Source organism: Bacillus rossius, chromosome 6 (genome assembly GCF_032445375.1).
Source record: "Bacillus rossius redtenbacheri isolate Brsri chromosome 6, Brsri_v3, whole genome shotgun sequence".
NCBI classification, from domain to species: domain Eukaryota; kingdom Metazoa; phylum Arthropoda; class Insecta; order Phasmatodea; family Bacillidae; genus Bacillus; species Bacillus rossius.
The window spans coordinates 64,854,706-64,871,389 of NC_086334.1; the positions used below are offsets into that span (position 1 = coordinate 64,854,706).

The window sequence follows — 16,684 nt, forward strand, 5'->3', positions numbered from 1 at the left end:
TGGTCCGCAGACCACTGGTGGTCCCTGGAGGCATTCCAAGTGGTCCGCGAAGCCATCCTAATAATATGTGACGTAATGAGTAGAGTCGAAACAACGCGAGCCGCGCGTGGCACGAGTCCGAAGGCGAAATGCGCTGCAAAAGGGCGGGGGGGTGGCGGTTTCGTTCCATTCGTTCTTTGTTTTATCGGCGCGGGTTGCCGATCGTCACTTGTAGCGTCGACGATGTAATGAGCGGTAGGGATTTGTAACGTGGCCTTGAGAGAGTGACGAGTACCTACCTACTACAGTACTTGGTTTAATTTTTAAAGTTCGTCAGCAAAAAGCAAATTTCCTTAGTGCACGAAGGTAGTTATAGTAAACTAGCTGCAGTACCTGGCTTTGCCCGGGCTGAACACCGGGTGATATATTGTCCGCGAGTTACAGCAAAATGGATAGCGATATGTCTAGTGTGTTGGACATTAAGAAATGACACATAATTACTGTTTGTGTATCTGTGACCTATGATTTTCTGTTTACCCAGGGCGATCGGTTGAAAGGTTTAGAAGTTGATGCGCTACAACGCCATCTAGCGGCGATTTACAAAAAAAAATGGATAGCATAAAAACCTTCTTCATGATAAAAACACTTCGATGTGCCAACTTTCATGGCGATCGGTCAAACGGTGTAAGAGTTTATCAACGTCATACATACCAAAATCCAATTATATATATTCTTATATTTCAAAATTTTGGGGCTTTCACTTTTGCAAAAAGTGGATGTTCAGGACCTCGAATGGTTTGGAACTCTTCATCTCGAAAGAAATGATATTTGAAATTCCTGAAATTGTCAAAATTTTGGGGCTTTGTTCCCAGAGGGGGAGGGGTGATTTTGAGGACCCTGAATGGCTGGGAAACAATAAAAATCGAAAGAATGATATTTGAAATTTTTTAAATTTTGGGGTTTTGACCCCTGAGGGGGGGGGGGGGGGGTGATGTTGAGGACCCCGAATGGCTCGTAAACACTCCAAATTGAAAAAGGATAGGTTTTTGGAAATTTTGGGAATTTTTTTAATTATTGGATCTTTGACTCCTTGTGGGGGGAGGGTAGTTTGAGGACCCCGAATGGCTTGGAAACACTCAAAATAGTAAAAAAAAGTATTCTTAAATTTAAGAAATTTTTCGAAATTTTGGGGTTTTGCATTCCCCCAATCCCTTTACCACAAATTTGTTGGAGAACACGTCTTTGGGTAAACGTTCCGCCATCCCCCGGACACTTTAGTTAGTAATGACTTAATTTTAATACAATTTCCTCCAATTTTTCGAAATTTTGTGGCTTTCACTTTTTAGAAAAGGGGAGGGGGGGGGGGGGGTGGAGGTTCAGGACCTCGAATGGTTCGGAACACTCCATCTCGAAAGAAATGATATTTGAAAATCCTGAAATTTTCGAGATTTTGGGGCTTTGTTCCCAGAGGGGGAGGGGTTATTTTGAGGACCCTGAATGGCAGGGAAACAATAAAAATCGAAAGAGAATGATTTTTGAAATTTTCTAAATTTTGGGGCTTTGACCCCTGAGAAGGGGGGGGGGGGGGGGGGTGATGTTAAAGACCCCGAATGGCTCGTAAACACTCCAAACCGAAAGAGAATAGGTTTTCCAAAGTTTGGGAAATTTTTTTATTATTGGGTCTTTGACTCCTTATGGGGGGAGGGTAGTTTGAGGATCCCGAATGGCTCGGAAACACTCCAAATAGTAAAAAAGTATACTTAAATTTTAGGAAATTTAATGAAATTTTTCGTAATTTTGGAGTTTTGCACTCCCCCCCCCCCCTCTCACAAAATTGGGTGCGAAGTCGACTTTGGGTAAAAGTTCCACCATGCCCCGGACACTTTAGTTCGTAATGACTTAATTTTAATACAATTTTCTCCAATTGTTCGAAATTTTGTGGCTTTCACTTTTGTGAAAAGGGAGGGGGGGGGGGGGGGGGGGGGTTCAGGACCTCGAATGTTTCGGAACACTCCATCTCGAAAGAATAGATATTTGAAATTCCTAAAATTATCGAAATTTTGGGGCTTTTTCCCAGAGGAAGGCGGGGGGTTCTAGGACCCAGAATGGCTCGAAAACGCTTAAAATCGAAAGAGAAATATTTTTTAAAAATATTAAACTTTCGAAATTTTGGGGCTTTAACCACCTGGGGGGGGGGGGGAGGGGGTGATGTTGAGGACCCCGAATGGCTCGGAAAGACTCCAAATCGAAAGAGATATAAAGGAAAACTTATTACCTACCTATGAATAATTTTCTAAATAAATTAATAAATAACTCTATGTTTAAGAATTTACGTACATACATAATATTAAACTTCAAACTATACACACCAAAAAAAACTAAGGATGTTTGTGAAACTATTTTTTATTTGTCATAATGTTTAAAACATTTGTAGGATTTGTTGATATGTAAAACTGTGGTGGCCATATTCTGCTTATCCAAAGGAGTATAGAAATTAATAGAGATATCACTCCCTGTACACACCACAAATCTTTGAATTAAGTAAGTAAAAAAAAAAAAAAAAAAAAAAAAAAAAAAAAAAAAAAAAAAAAAAAGTCCAAAATGAAACAAAAAGTATAAATAACAACTAATTTGTCAAAAAAAATTATTCAACTGGAATGACAATGTTAACATCCACCTGAAATTTAATAGAAGTAGGTAGGTAGGTAAGAATATATATATATAAGAAAATAAATGAAATTAAAACATACATAAATAAAATTATCTCACACTCAACCAAACATAATGTTTAATATGAAATAAAGGAAGTAGCAATTACACGTAACTATTCTAATTAATAAAAAAAATCGACCTACCTGAAATAGTAAAATTCAAATTTTTCAACAATATATTACATAATTGATAAATATTTCTGGTCTTCGGTCTCAGTAGCCCTAAAGCCTAGTACACACTAGTAGACCATGTTGTGCGATTTGTCTACAGACTGTATATAGACGGTTTAGAGACATGGTCTATAGACCGTCTATGGGCACCTTCCTTCGTCTCGTCTAGCGTCCACACTACGATTTGAATTTCTCGTCTCGTCTGTGTCAGTCCATCATGGAGGACATTGTTTTGTGCGGAATGAGTTCCTGCTTAGTGCTAATTGCAAGTGAAAGAACGCGAAAACGTAAACGTTGGTGGACGCGCGAAGTGCTCGCAGAAGGACCTAGGTTCGGTAATACGTTAATAAATAAATTAAGACTGGAAGACGCCATGGGTTTTCGAAATTTCACCCGCCTGACGTCTGCTGATTTTGAAGATTTGCTTCTGAGGGTTGGAGGACTAATAATGAAGAAAGATACAAATTTTAGAGAAACTATTCCAGCTTCTCTTCGACTGGCAGTCACCCTGCGTTTCCTAGCAAGTGGAGACTCTTTCACAAGCCTCATGTACACCTTGAGAATATCTAAGCAGGCAATATCGCAAATGGTACCAGAGTTCTGCGAGGCGATTATCTCATCACTAAAACAATATGTAAAGGTATGTATAAAACACGAACTTCAATTAAACGATAGTATTTATTCACTTCTTAACTGCATAAACATAAAGTTAGGCATAGATGAATAAATCAATGCAAAACATTTACACATTGTTATAGGTCTGTACAAACTCACGAATGTCATTGCTAATTTCATCCCTTGGCTGTAATTGCTTCTGAAATTCAACAGGTGGTGTAGAATGATTTGAGCAATAACTGTCTTGCGAAACGTATGACAATGGGGAATGTGTTGTGATTGATGGGATGGAGGTGGAAGGTGAATGTGTATGTAGCTGCTGAATGGACGGAATTTCAGAAGCGAGCAGGCCCATGTCCAATCGAAATAAAACATCATTAATATACCGCTGAGCCAAAGAGACCTCCACCCTAGGCCTGTTACAGTTTCTCATTTTATTCGCAACATATTCACCAAATACCGAATTCTCATCTCTGGTAGCAACAATTTGAGATAGGGACTTCATGCAGTTGACAGCTTCTTGTGCAGGGGAGTCTTCATTCTTTCGGACGCGTTTAGGAGGGTTTCTTGGGGTTCTGAAAGGTTGGCGGTCGTCCTCATGTTCCCTATCTACATTTAGATCTTCTTCTTCTTCTCCCTGAATATCACCAGTATCTAAGCTGCCCTGAAACAAAAAGGACAATATTTTTTTTTAATTTAAAGTTTTCAAGAACTGAACAGAATTATTTCTTAATTTAAAAAATCACATAGTTTCCTCATATTCCACCAAAAATTAATGTAAAATATAGATTCATTAACCGAATGCTGATTGTTAATATTTATTTTAGTTTTTTTTTTTTTGTTTCAGAGACTGACTTCTGAAGCTACATGGAAAGCTGTTGCCCATGAATTTCAGAGTAGGTGGAATTTTCCACACTGCATAGGCAGTATCGATGGCAAGCACGTTCACATGGTGGCCCCACAACACAGCGGGAGCTTGTATTTCAACTACAAAGGAACTTTCAGCATTGTGTTGCTTGGCGTTGCAGATGCCAACTACAACTTTTTGTACGCTGATGTTGGATGCCAAGGACGTATTTCTGATGGGGGTGTTTTCAAGTTCACCTCACTGTACACAGATCTAAATAGCAACTCTGCACATGTACCTAGAAGCGAGGCATTGCCAGGGAGAACGGAACCGGTACCATACGTTATTGTGGGAGATGACGCATTTGCTATGTCTGTGTACTTGATGAAACCATACCCTGGTCATACATTAGACATTCCGGAGAGAGTGTACAACTACAGACTGAGTAGAGCTAGAAGGATCATAGAAAATGTATTTGGTGTCATGTCTTCCAAATTCCGAGTGTTTCTAAAACCGATAGCTTTACAGCCAAATAAAGTGGAGACTGTCGTGTTGGCTTGCATCTATCTACACAATTTTTTTACGCAGAAATTCAGTTTCAAGACATGCCTACACCCCACCCGGAAGTTTTGACTCGTACGATGGTGATGGGAATTTCATTGAAGGATTCTGGAGAAGGGAAATTGATGAAAGGACTCGTTTGGTGGATCTCCAGAACACTCCCCGAAAATGTTCAGCTAACTTGCATAAAATTCGTGACGAATTTCGTGATTACTTTGTTTCTCCAGAGGGAGAGGTAGCTTGGCAATATGATTCAATAAATTAATTATTAATAAAGAGTTTAAGTAAAGTTGGATTTTAGTTAATTTAATTTAAATAAAAATGATATGATTCAATAAATAATTTGAAAGAATTTTGAGCCTAGCTAAATAAGTCCTGATCCAGATGGAGTTACAAATGTTACATTAACTTCAAAAATGTAGCTAATGGTTATGACTAACTAATTACTTGTTGCATGTATTTAATTTTTAAACCTTTATTTAGATGAAATAATTAATATTATAAATTTAGATTTTTTTCCATGATACTTATAGTCTGTGGAAAAAACAATGATATTGAAAATAATAAATTATACATTAAACTGTATTTCATGATTTTCTGATATATCATTTTCAAACTATTTCATCAGCATTGATTTAATATTACAAAAGAATTTATTGGATTAAACATATAAACTATACAAATAATCTAAGAATTAACCAATTTAGGGGGGAGGGTTTTATGAGATAGGTTAGTGGTGATGTGTGAAGTTGGGATGAGTGATGAGTTGTGAAGGAGGTGGGACCGAGGGACATATAGTGAATTTGTATAAGGCAGATAGAGGAGATAAAGAGAATACATATAAATATAAGAACATATTATGAAATGTGGCAGGAGAAAAGAGGGGAATGTGAACATAGGGGGAAGTTGGTTAGAGAGAGAGGATACGATATACGGGGTAGGTGGGAATAAGAAAAAGAAATTTGAATGAATTTGGTTTATAAACCATTTTTACGATACCAATGCTCTTGTTTGAACCTATTTATAGAGTACATAATGCTCTTAGCAAAATATTTGAACCGAAAATTTTTTTATACTTGATACAAAGACTTTTCAATCAGTCATATGTCATAAACAAACATTACACAATCAGTAAAACAACCTTACTACAGTATTTTTATATACTCACTGAAAAAAGGCCAATAAATATTCTTTATCATAAAGCATATAATTTTTTTTACAAAGAAACACAAATATTCCAAAAGGGGAAAAACCTAGGATTTTAATTCTAGAGTTATTATAAAAACTGACAGTACGCGCGATCTTGCGAGTAATCTTACAAACATTGTATGATTTCAAAAATACAGATGGCAGAACAACACATAAAGCCTTTTAAGATAAACACAACACGACGGCGTCCGAGTTAAGACTCGTGCAGCATTTTAGGGAATATTTTTATGTGAAGCCCGAGTCACACCCTGGGCTCAGATCGTTTGTGTAAATTCCCTTGCCCGAGTCTCACTCGGGCTTCGTCTACAAAGTGTTTATAAATAATTTTTACTTACTTCATCTCCATTGTTTCCACTCAGTGTGTCCGTATCTTGCAAGTCTGTGTTCCGACTGCCCTTTGACTCGTTGGCTGGTAACAGAAATAGCAAATAATCAAACGCAAACCATGTAGACTTTTTTGGAGAGGTCCCACTTGTCAGGTTATTTTTTTTTTCGCTCCCGGTTGAAGGATGTTTTGAGATTGTGGATTTTCTTTTCGATGTCTGCCACTGTGACGTCGTACTTTGCAGCCAGTAATTCAAGCACCAGTTTTTTTTTTTTTTTTACACGTTTTTATAATCGGAACTCGTCACGTCCCAAAGACAAGCAGACGCATGAAAGTCTTCAATCAGTTTCAACACCTTTTCGTTTGACCACATTTGGAACAAATAAATTGAAAAACTTTAAAAACGGCTGAAACACACACTCACAGTCGCGGGAGACAGACTGGGACGTGTCCCGTCTCTCGTCGCAGATGACGTCCACACTGGCAACATGTTGCGCAATATGTCTACAGTTGATGAGGTCTCCCATTCCAATCGGGAGACCATAGACCTGCGATTTTTTGTCTCGCAACAGACTCGTAGACAACGATTGGTCTATAGACATGTCTACATAGACAACTCTAGACATGTCTCAGAGACCAAAATCGCGCAACATGTCTACTAGTGTGTACTAGGCTTAAGACTCTTGACGCTCAGCAGATTAATTATAAACACTAAACCAAACTCCTTGCAAATAAGTTATAAGTAGGTACTGTAAAAAAATAATTTAAATTGTAATATACAAAAACGGTATTGAAAATTGAAACAAATATGGCGACACTACAAACTGTCAAGATATTTATTTTTTTCTTACTCTCTACTTAGTTCCTTACAATAGCAAAACGTAACGTAATGGCTTGAAAGCTTGCTCGGCAGACATAGAGGAATGACACTTAACAGTTTGTATATCTATGACACACGTTACATAAAATTAAGATATATTTTTTTAACCAGTTTAAAATTTATTTTTTTAGACAAAAGATAGCCTATGTCCATCCCCAGGATATAATCTATTTCCTTGCCAAATTTCATTACGATCCGTTCAGCCGTTCAGCCGGGAAAAGGTAACAAACAGACAGACAGACAGACAGAGTTACTTTCGCATTTATAATATTAGTAAGGAAGTAAGGATAACTACTCCAGATATAAATACTACGTAGGTAAGTAAAATAAATATTATCTATTTGTTTGGTTTAGGTATGCCACACAACTAATTAATTGCGGATTACTAATTTTACTTTATTTTCGTCACATTGTAAATCTGCTAGGTTTCTTATTAGGTACCTACTGTTGTTTTTAATCATTTTTATAAAACGGAAAATAATGCACATTTCAGTACTTTTGTAGGTTAGGTTAACCGTTTTAGTGAGCAATTAATAACGAGCCTTATTTGACTTGCATTGTTTGTTTTTTCGGGTTAAACCTTAAGGTACGATTCCACCGGTGTGCTGCACTGTGCTGCACAGTATTTTGGTGGAATCGTACCATTACAACTTAATATTTCAAAGCAGTTATTCTCAACCAATTGAGAGGCAAAGTCGGGAATACATAATAATGTCATTTCGGTGACAATGCAATTGTTTGGTATAATTGAGCAGATTATGATGTATATGTAAGTATAGGTACCTACTTAATAATACCGACGTATTTGGGCTCATTTGATACATCTTGAGTAGTAGATACTTTTACCGTCATTCCCACAGCTGGCCATAGACCTCACAAATAAAAGCTTGTCAAAACAACACATTTTTATTATCCATAAGATAAGGTATACATGTAATACATAAGGTATACATAAGATTATACCTGCCTGTATTATCACTAAAACTTTGTTTTCAGGAAAATGCCACCAAAAAGAAAATATGACGACGACTATATTAAGCTGGGATTTACTTCAATAGAAATTAATGGAGAAACTAGACCGCAATGCGTTTTATGTGCAACTGTTCTTTCTAACGACGCTTTAAAACCGGCAAAGTTGGAACGTAATTTGAAGACCGTGCATCCGAAGTTCTGTAACCATTCGCGAGAATTCTTTGAAGGCAAACTAACAAATCTTAAAAAAATGAAACTTGGACCCAGTGGAACAAGTTATTCAACATCTGAAAAAACATTATCTGCATCATTTGAAGTTTCAAAATTGATTGCGAAATCGAAAAAAGCACACACAATCGGCGAATCTTTAATAAAGCCCTGTATGCTCAAAGTTGCAGAGGAGCTTTTAGGCGCGGAAGCTCAAAAGAAAATTCGTGAAATACCGCTTTCTAATGACACAGTTAAGTCACGCATTCAAAAAATGTCAACTGATATTGAAGACCAAGTTATTGACAAGATTAAAAACATCCCTTATTTTGCATTACAATGTGATGAGTCTACAGATGTTTCGCAATGCTGTCAATTACTTGTATTTATTAGATTTTTGGAGGACAATAAAATGTTTAAAGAAGAGTTATTATTTTCTCATGAACTTAAAACGACGTCGCAAGGTGCAGATGTTATGAATGCTATAAGTCAATATATGGAGGAACATGGACTTATGTGGGAAAGGCTTGCCGGGTTTTGTACTGACGGTGCTCCTGGTATGCTTGGTTCTCGCTCTGGTCTTGCAGCATTGATAAAAACCAAAAATCCCTCCTCAATTACGACGCACTGCGTTATTCACCGTCAAGCATTGGCTGCCAAAACGCTCCCGGAATGTTTCACTATGGCTCTGAAAACTGCTATAAAAGTAGTTAACTTCATTAAAAAGAGCGCACTCAATACTCGTCTATTCAAACAGTTGTGTTCTAACATGAATTCTGAACACGAAACTCTGCTTTTCCACACAGAAGTTCGTTGGCTTTCCAAAGGAAACATGCTGTGGAGGCTGTACGAACTAAGAGAGGAAGTACAAATATTCTTAACTAACAAGGAAAACAAAGAGTTGCTAGATCAGTTCTGCGAGCCCGAATATAAGGTACGTTTTGCTTATTTGGTCGACTTTTTTGCGCAAATAAATAAATTGAATCTTCAACTGCAAGGGTCAGGAAATTTGAAGTTGCAAGGCATGAGCAACATATTTGCATATGAAGATAAAATCAGGGCATTTATTGCTAAAATCGAGCTATGGATCAATAAGGTCGAAAGAAAAAACTTTTCTGCATTTGATACGCTCAACCAAATTATTGACGGACTAGGTGCAGATATTAAAGAAGAAATTCAGAAGAACATGATGATCCATTTGACTAATTTAAAAAGTGAATTCAATCGCTATTTTCCTGACTGTGAGGACAAAAGTATTCAGAAACTGATCCGGAATCCTTTCATTGTCAATGTTTCCGAAGTCTTTGATGAAATTCAAGAAGAAGTGATTGAAATGCAACACGACACGAACTTAAAAGATACATTCGAATCAGGAATAAATCTTGAATATTATTGGAGCCAAAAAGCAATTTCTTTTCCAAAGCTTCGAGACATTGCTATACGTTACCTAACTTTATTTTCATCAACGTATCTATGCGAGCAGGGATTTTCGACGCTTCTGATTATTAAAAACAAGCATCGAAATCGGTTGGATGCCACTGCCGACATGCGTTTAGCTTTGTGTAGCACTGAACCAAGAATTCAGAAGTTAGTAAAGAGTATGCAGCCACAAAAATCACATTAAATTAAAATCTGTAACTTTTAGATTTTTGCCAAATAATTAAGAAATGAGTGCTAATTATAAAATTGTGCTTGTTTTCTTTATCAAACAACCCTTAATTTAGGTTTTTAGGTAAACCAACTGGGTGGTCCCCGGCAAGACATACATTTGGTAAAACGGTCCCTCATAACTAAAAGGTTAAGAACCACTGCTATAGACCAAGCTACTTGTGTAGTGTTTATTTATTTATTATATACCTACCTTATTCTCTTTAACGATCCACTAGCTCCCAAGTTGCTTGTGTTGTCTTGTTCTCCACCTCGTGCCACCTCTGGTCAATAACTTTAATTTCCTCAATATGTTTGAACCCAGCAGTTTCCAAGGTCTTTTTCAATTAATTTAAAATAATTTAATTTAGAGGCACGAGGGGTGTTACAGTTGAAAAACGTCTTTATAAGAAAATTTACACGTCAGACAACTTCATATTTCTATTAATTAAATAAATAAGTGGTAATGACCAAAATTAAATTTTATATTTCTACTTTAAAATACATTGTTTTAAACGGAAAAGATACCTACACAAAGCGCTCGGCATCTACTAGCAGGACCAAACACATCATGCGAGTTTACGCGAGAAAGTTTTTTTATCTGAATTTTGACGGCCTAAAATATGGGTGCGATGATAACGCGCGTGCGACGATTATGCGATAAAAGAAGGTAAACTTGTAAATAACCCTATCACTACCAATTCGACATTCCAATAGTGGATCAGGGAGTAAAAGCATCACATTACTTCTTGAAACTGTAAATATATCACTTTCATCATATTCCTTTGTTGTTTACTCCTAATATATTCTTTTGTTGGCTATTGCATAGCTGCCAACCCTGAGAAATCCAAAATCTTGAGGATATTTAATTTGTGAATTTTTGCTTTGGTTTCGTGAAAACGCTTAATTATTTCTAACAACATACAATGTTATAGGCACTAATGTGTATAAATGCATATTTCACGTCAATCACTTAAAACTGTTTCCAAAAATCAATAGGAACAAATGCAAACAACTTGTCTACATTAGAAGATCATAAATGTAAACCTTCACAGTTCACACGTAGGTCTGCACACAAAATGATGTAATTTAAACTCGATTACATTTGTAGTTTGTTAGAGGAAACCTCCATATGTACAAAAAATAAAGTAACTTTAAACTAATTTTGATTATAAAATTGTAAATTGAGGTTGAAACCTCCATAAGTACAAAAATAATGTAACTTTAAACTAATTTTGATTATAAAATTGTAAATTGAGGTTGGCTTAGTATTACAGCACATGTATGGGTCTACAAATTAAATGCAGATAATTTTCACTTCTTCAATGACATGCAAGTTGAAGATTTAGCCTTCTTAAAAAAATTTGCATCAAAATTCTGTTCATAATAAAGTCCTCTCTGTGATGATTTCAGTTTGACCAGTTTTTCTAAGTTGCATCACACATTGATGCTCTGAATTGCTGCAAGCTATTTCAGCAGCTTAATCTATTAGGTGGCAAGGGCATCCAATAACAGTTAAGTTTGGCATTTCTTGCTTCAGGTCACTAGCTACGCCACTTTTGTTACCAATCATCACTGGTGCGATATCTGCACTTAGAGCTAGACAGTTAGAAAGAGGGATGCCATTTTCTTTCAAATCTCTAAGAAGAAGGTTGCCAATATTTAAACCAGTCAAATCACCCTCTAAAACTGGTACAGACAACAGATTACTGATCAGCAAACGTTACTGGCAAATTGTGTTCCACGATAAAATACGTAACTAAACATTCTGCACAAATTATACGGTTCTCAGACGTATCAGAAACTAAATTCAGCTATCAACATGTTTTTTCTGTTTGGTAGTGTTTAAACACGTCATTCCTGCCAGCATGCACGAGTGAAAAATCACAACGGCACGCAACACAATACGCATAATTTTCACCTTTACGAGATGATATGATGTGTCTTGTTGAAAGTTGTTTTGTAGTGTTTCTTCACGCCACACTGCTGCGACATCATAAACATAGAATATATACGCTAATCCACTACATAACCAACAACACATTTAGAAACAACCACGGCCGCCATTAAAGATCAAAAGCAACTGGTAGAAAAAAGCAACAGGTCGAAGGTATTCTATCTTGAATCGAAGTCGCAAGCGATATATCTCCGCCCAATCTAGTGCAATACGATTGTATCGATACAGTTACAACATATTGTAACGAAAACGTACACGGTACAAAAAAAAAAAAAAAAACGTGAGGAAGGGATGTTCCATCGTGAGGGCGTGACATATATCTAAATAGTGAGCCTCACGCCAAAATCGTGAGAGTTGGCAGCTATGCTATTGCCTTCAACCCCCATTTCTCAAAAATCATTTGGAGACAATAATTCTTTAATTATACACTAGTAACAAAACAAGGAGCACTTCTCAGAAATTACTTTGCATAGCACAAATTTTCCTCAACTTAGTTTAGAACTTTCAACTTCCAAGCTAATACTTTCTTGTGAATATGTCTCTGGAGAGTTTTTATCGTTTCCTGGTAGTATAGTGTTAACATAGTTAATAATTTCACATCATACACCATTACTTTTCCATTCACAAAACATTGAATTTGTTAGCAGCAAAGCACTGTTGCCATTTTCAGCTGCAATCACATAGTGATACTTACGAAGTCTGAACATTGGGAGAAATCTTTCCCAACAACGCTGTAGCTTGCATGCAATATCTGGTATTTTATTTCAGGAAGATACAATATAATAATAGATTTTACTGATTCTGCAGCAGCATTTGTAAAATCTAGAGCTCCATTTACTACAATTTTTTTGAAGCTTAGATCTTAACATCACTCTTGTCACTTCTGCGCCAACACAATCATGGGGCCCTTTTCCATCGGAAGTTTCAAAGTGACTGTGGTCAGTTGGGAAGACAAATTCCTCTTCATGGAAAAGATCACATGCTTTATATCTGCTTTAGAATTGGCTTGCTGCATCATCAGAAAAGTAATGAAAAAAATCAAAATAAAACAGGTGCCTTGTCTTCAAATCATTGAAAATGGTTTCATTAATGCATGCACACTGTCTTTTTTATGGTTGAATGAATCTGATATGATTGCATAGTAAATATGTTGTCAGTGACCTTCAGATTTCTAGTATTTCTAGTATTTCTAGATTTCTGCAGTGAAACTGTAACACTGAGTGAGCTCCAATTGGCCTGCATGATTTCAGACTGATGCTTAATTAAATAATTTTCTGTGAAGTCTTCCATAATATTTTTTTTTGTTTTTTGTTTTCTGGGAGTGTTTCTTTTAAAGTTTGCAGTTCACAATGTTGTCTTTTAACATTATAACTCTGCCAGCAAGATATTGTAATTGTGTGTAAAGCTCAAATTTTACTGAATCAATGTCTATGACTCTATGTATTTTTTGCTTTAACTTTGCAATTTTCTGTTCCCCACTTATAATAGGAAATACTTCTATTGAACTCAGTGTCATCAAAAATCATGTCTAAATTTGAAGTTTCACAGTGATTGCATTCTCTATCTACACAATTTTGAAATATAAAATGTACCTACATTTTTTATTCAGCTTTTCCAAGATAACTACATACCGGTACTCACATACATCCTGATCTGTGAGACATAAGAACTGTATGTTCAGGGCGTAATGATTTGAATTTGAAATACCCTAATGACACATCACTGTATTCTTTCTTAAAAAATACTGACTGCTTCACTAAGTTCACAAGCAATGGATGTTCCCGACACCAAATTTTGCAATTTGGACAGTCACAAAGTCTTTTTGACCTGAACATTGCAAGCTTATATCATATCTTTAAAAAAAAGTATTTTACTGTTCTCACAGTTTCATCTGTAAAGGCATCACTTCTTCATTTCCTTTGAACTACTGCTTTTTTTATTATTGCTAAGCCCTGCTATAACCAAAAATTTACTAAATTTGTTTGGTGATAAAAGTCTTAACAAGTTTTCCAAGAACCTCAACACTTTTGCTTGGCGAATGAGGTAATGCCTTTTTCACTCAAACAGTTGCTTTACGTATGTGCAGTTTTGTTGTCTTATTTCCTTTTATGCATTCTTCTTCCTTTCTCATTTATATTTTCTTAATTTAAAAATTCCTCTATTTTTGTTAGTACTTCTCTTTTTATTTTTTTCCTTTCCTGAGCTCCTCCTTCTTTTTCTGAAAGCATCTGTTGAGCACCTGTCTTGACTATTGTTTACTACAAACATAACACATCACTTGTAAAGTTATAGAAATGTAAGTTAAAATATTTTCCACTGTTTAAAGGAAGTGTAACTGTACCATAGGCGTACCCAGGGGGGGTGTTTTGGGGGTTCAAACCCCCTCAGAAATAAAGTCAAGAATATTATGAACACTCATGTATTTGAAACTCATTTTCTGAAGTTTCACACCGAGCGACGAGAGAGAACGTCACCAAGCACGGAGAATGTGGTTACTGAATTTTCCAAAAATAAAATAGAAGAATTCTTCCGTAAAAAGTTTGTAAGCTTAAAAAAGTTTATAATAAACAATTATTTTTTGGTGTTTATGCAGTTTTTCTTAAAATAAAAAGGCCCCTCCCCCCCCCCCCAAAAAAAAATCCTGGGTACGTCTATGAACTGTACAGTACCATAGAGAATTGTAAGCATATAACATTTCATTTTTAAAATATATGTTAAAAGATTATATACAATTGGCGATCAATTATTTTTTTTTAATATGAATAGTATATTCTTTAAAATGTGAAATGACAGTGAAATAAATGTACCACTTTTAACAAATTTGCTTCATTAAAAGTATCTTCCGAGACTTGATATTCAACCTCTAGCTTTCAGTAATGAAAATGGAGGGAAAATATGTGATAAAAAAATATGAGGGAATAGGAAACAGTAATGTTGAGAAATTTGGTTGGACTTTTCCTTCCATGACAAAAAATGTCCTTCTGTAACAGTTTGTAAATGTTTTTTTAATTTTTTTCAATTAAAATGTAACAAAATATGTTAATGGTTAATTAGATAAATTTTAATTGCACTTAGGAAAATGTAAACTTACAATTTCATAGATAATTATTGGCATTTTCTTTTAAAAAATGCCTTGAAATTGTCACGGAATGTTATTTTTAATTTTTGGGGGGGTCATGTAATCTTGATGTATTTATTTTTACTTACGTGTTGTTTTCTCTTGTTTACTCATACAAAGTATCATAGGCCTACGATGAAATAGTTGACAAAAAGGAAATTGGACATTAATAAATTATAAAAACTGTTATCCTTCCGTGATCAAAAATTTTACAATTTTTAAGTTTGAGCATGTGTATTAATTAAACCATTGGTTTTGCTAAGCCCTTAATGCAATTTGTCTACTATAAGTTTAAAGCCTGATATACCCATTTTTGATATTTTTCCTGATCTAATATTAAATATTAAAATATGCAACTATGTCTCACTTTCAGGGCCGCAACTAGTCTCTGGCACCCGGGGCATTAATGGATTCATGCCCCCCCCCCCCTCTTTTTTTGCACATACCATACCAATAAAGCGGGGGGTCCGAGGGCCTTCCCACGGAAAAATGGTGCTATTTAAGCATTTTCCATACCTACATGTAACAGTTTCTGTGCTACTGTAACTTCCATGCATGAACCCTCTATGTCCATAAAGTAGTCCTTATAATCACTAGACTTGTTCATTAAATATGTTGAGACGTTATATTGTAAATCAGATTTGACATTCCTGGCATGCAAGTTAAAAAACTTTTTACCAGTTACCAGTTGTAGTAGGAATTACAATGCAAGCAATTTCGGCGCCCCAACAGCTTTGCGCCCGGGGAATATGCTCGGCTTGCCCCCCCCCCCCCCCCCCTAGTTGCAGCCCTGCTCACTTTATTGTGGCCTGACTAATTAGGTATAAATACATAGAAAGACAGAAACCTGCCTCTGTGATTCCAAAAGCTAACAAATATTTTTTTTAGGTAAAGTGTCATATTTCAATCTTCAATACTTCAGTAATGTAACACTTTGTTTATGCCTTTATACAATTTAAGTAGGTATGTACTTGAAGAAAAAAATATAAACACACTTGAAGGTTCGGTGTGGTGCCCGAATGATTCTCATGTCACTGGTTATCTCGTGTTGCAGGAAGACAGCGGAGGAGCACTCTCGCATCCCGTCCGGCACCATTCGTCATGCTTTCAAATTTTTTTTGAGTGTCTATATTTGTTATTACTGCCAAAATAATTTTATGATTGTTTTACTATTTATTGTACATGAAACAGTAAAAAATTTAATTGGTGCTTGCATTCTTAGTTTCTTGTCTTGCATCGTTGTAGTCGCCATCTCACCAGCCACAGGGTCATCCAGAGGAACAAGGGCACAACTTAAAAAAATTCTAAAGACTAATAGTTACAGTGGTCAGAACTGTAAATGTGACCTGAAAAAATTGCATAACTTGTAAGATTTACAATTAATTTTATTACCGATAGAATTGCAAGTTTTGTTCTACTATCAGGATAATCACTAGCTTATAAATTATTTCGGAGCGCCCCCCCCCCCCCCCCCCCCTTCCCTTC

General features: G+C 36.0%; 1 protein-coding gene across 7 annotated transcripts in view; it reads left to right on the plus strand.

The window, feature by feature from the left end:
* The window catches only part of LOC134533267 (stabilizer of axonemal microtubules 2), a 107,132-nt gene extending 90,718 nt beyond the window's left edge, over positions 1-16,414 (plus strand). For all 7 annotated transcript variants that reach the window (XR_010075285.1, XR_010075283.1, XR_010075284.1 and 4 more), the window contains exon 10: positions 16,254-16,414. The gene's annotated coding sequence lies outside the window, so the exon portion shown is untranslated. The remainder of the gene's footprint in view (positions 1-16,253) is intronic.
* The last annotated feature ends 270 nt before the right edge of the window (positions 16,415-16,684 follow it).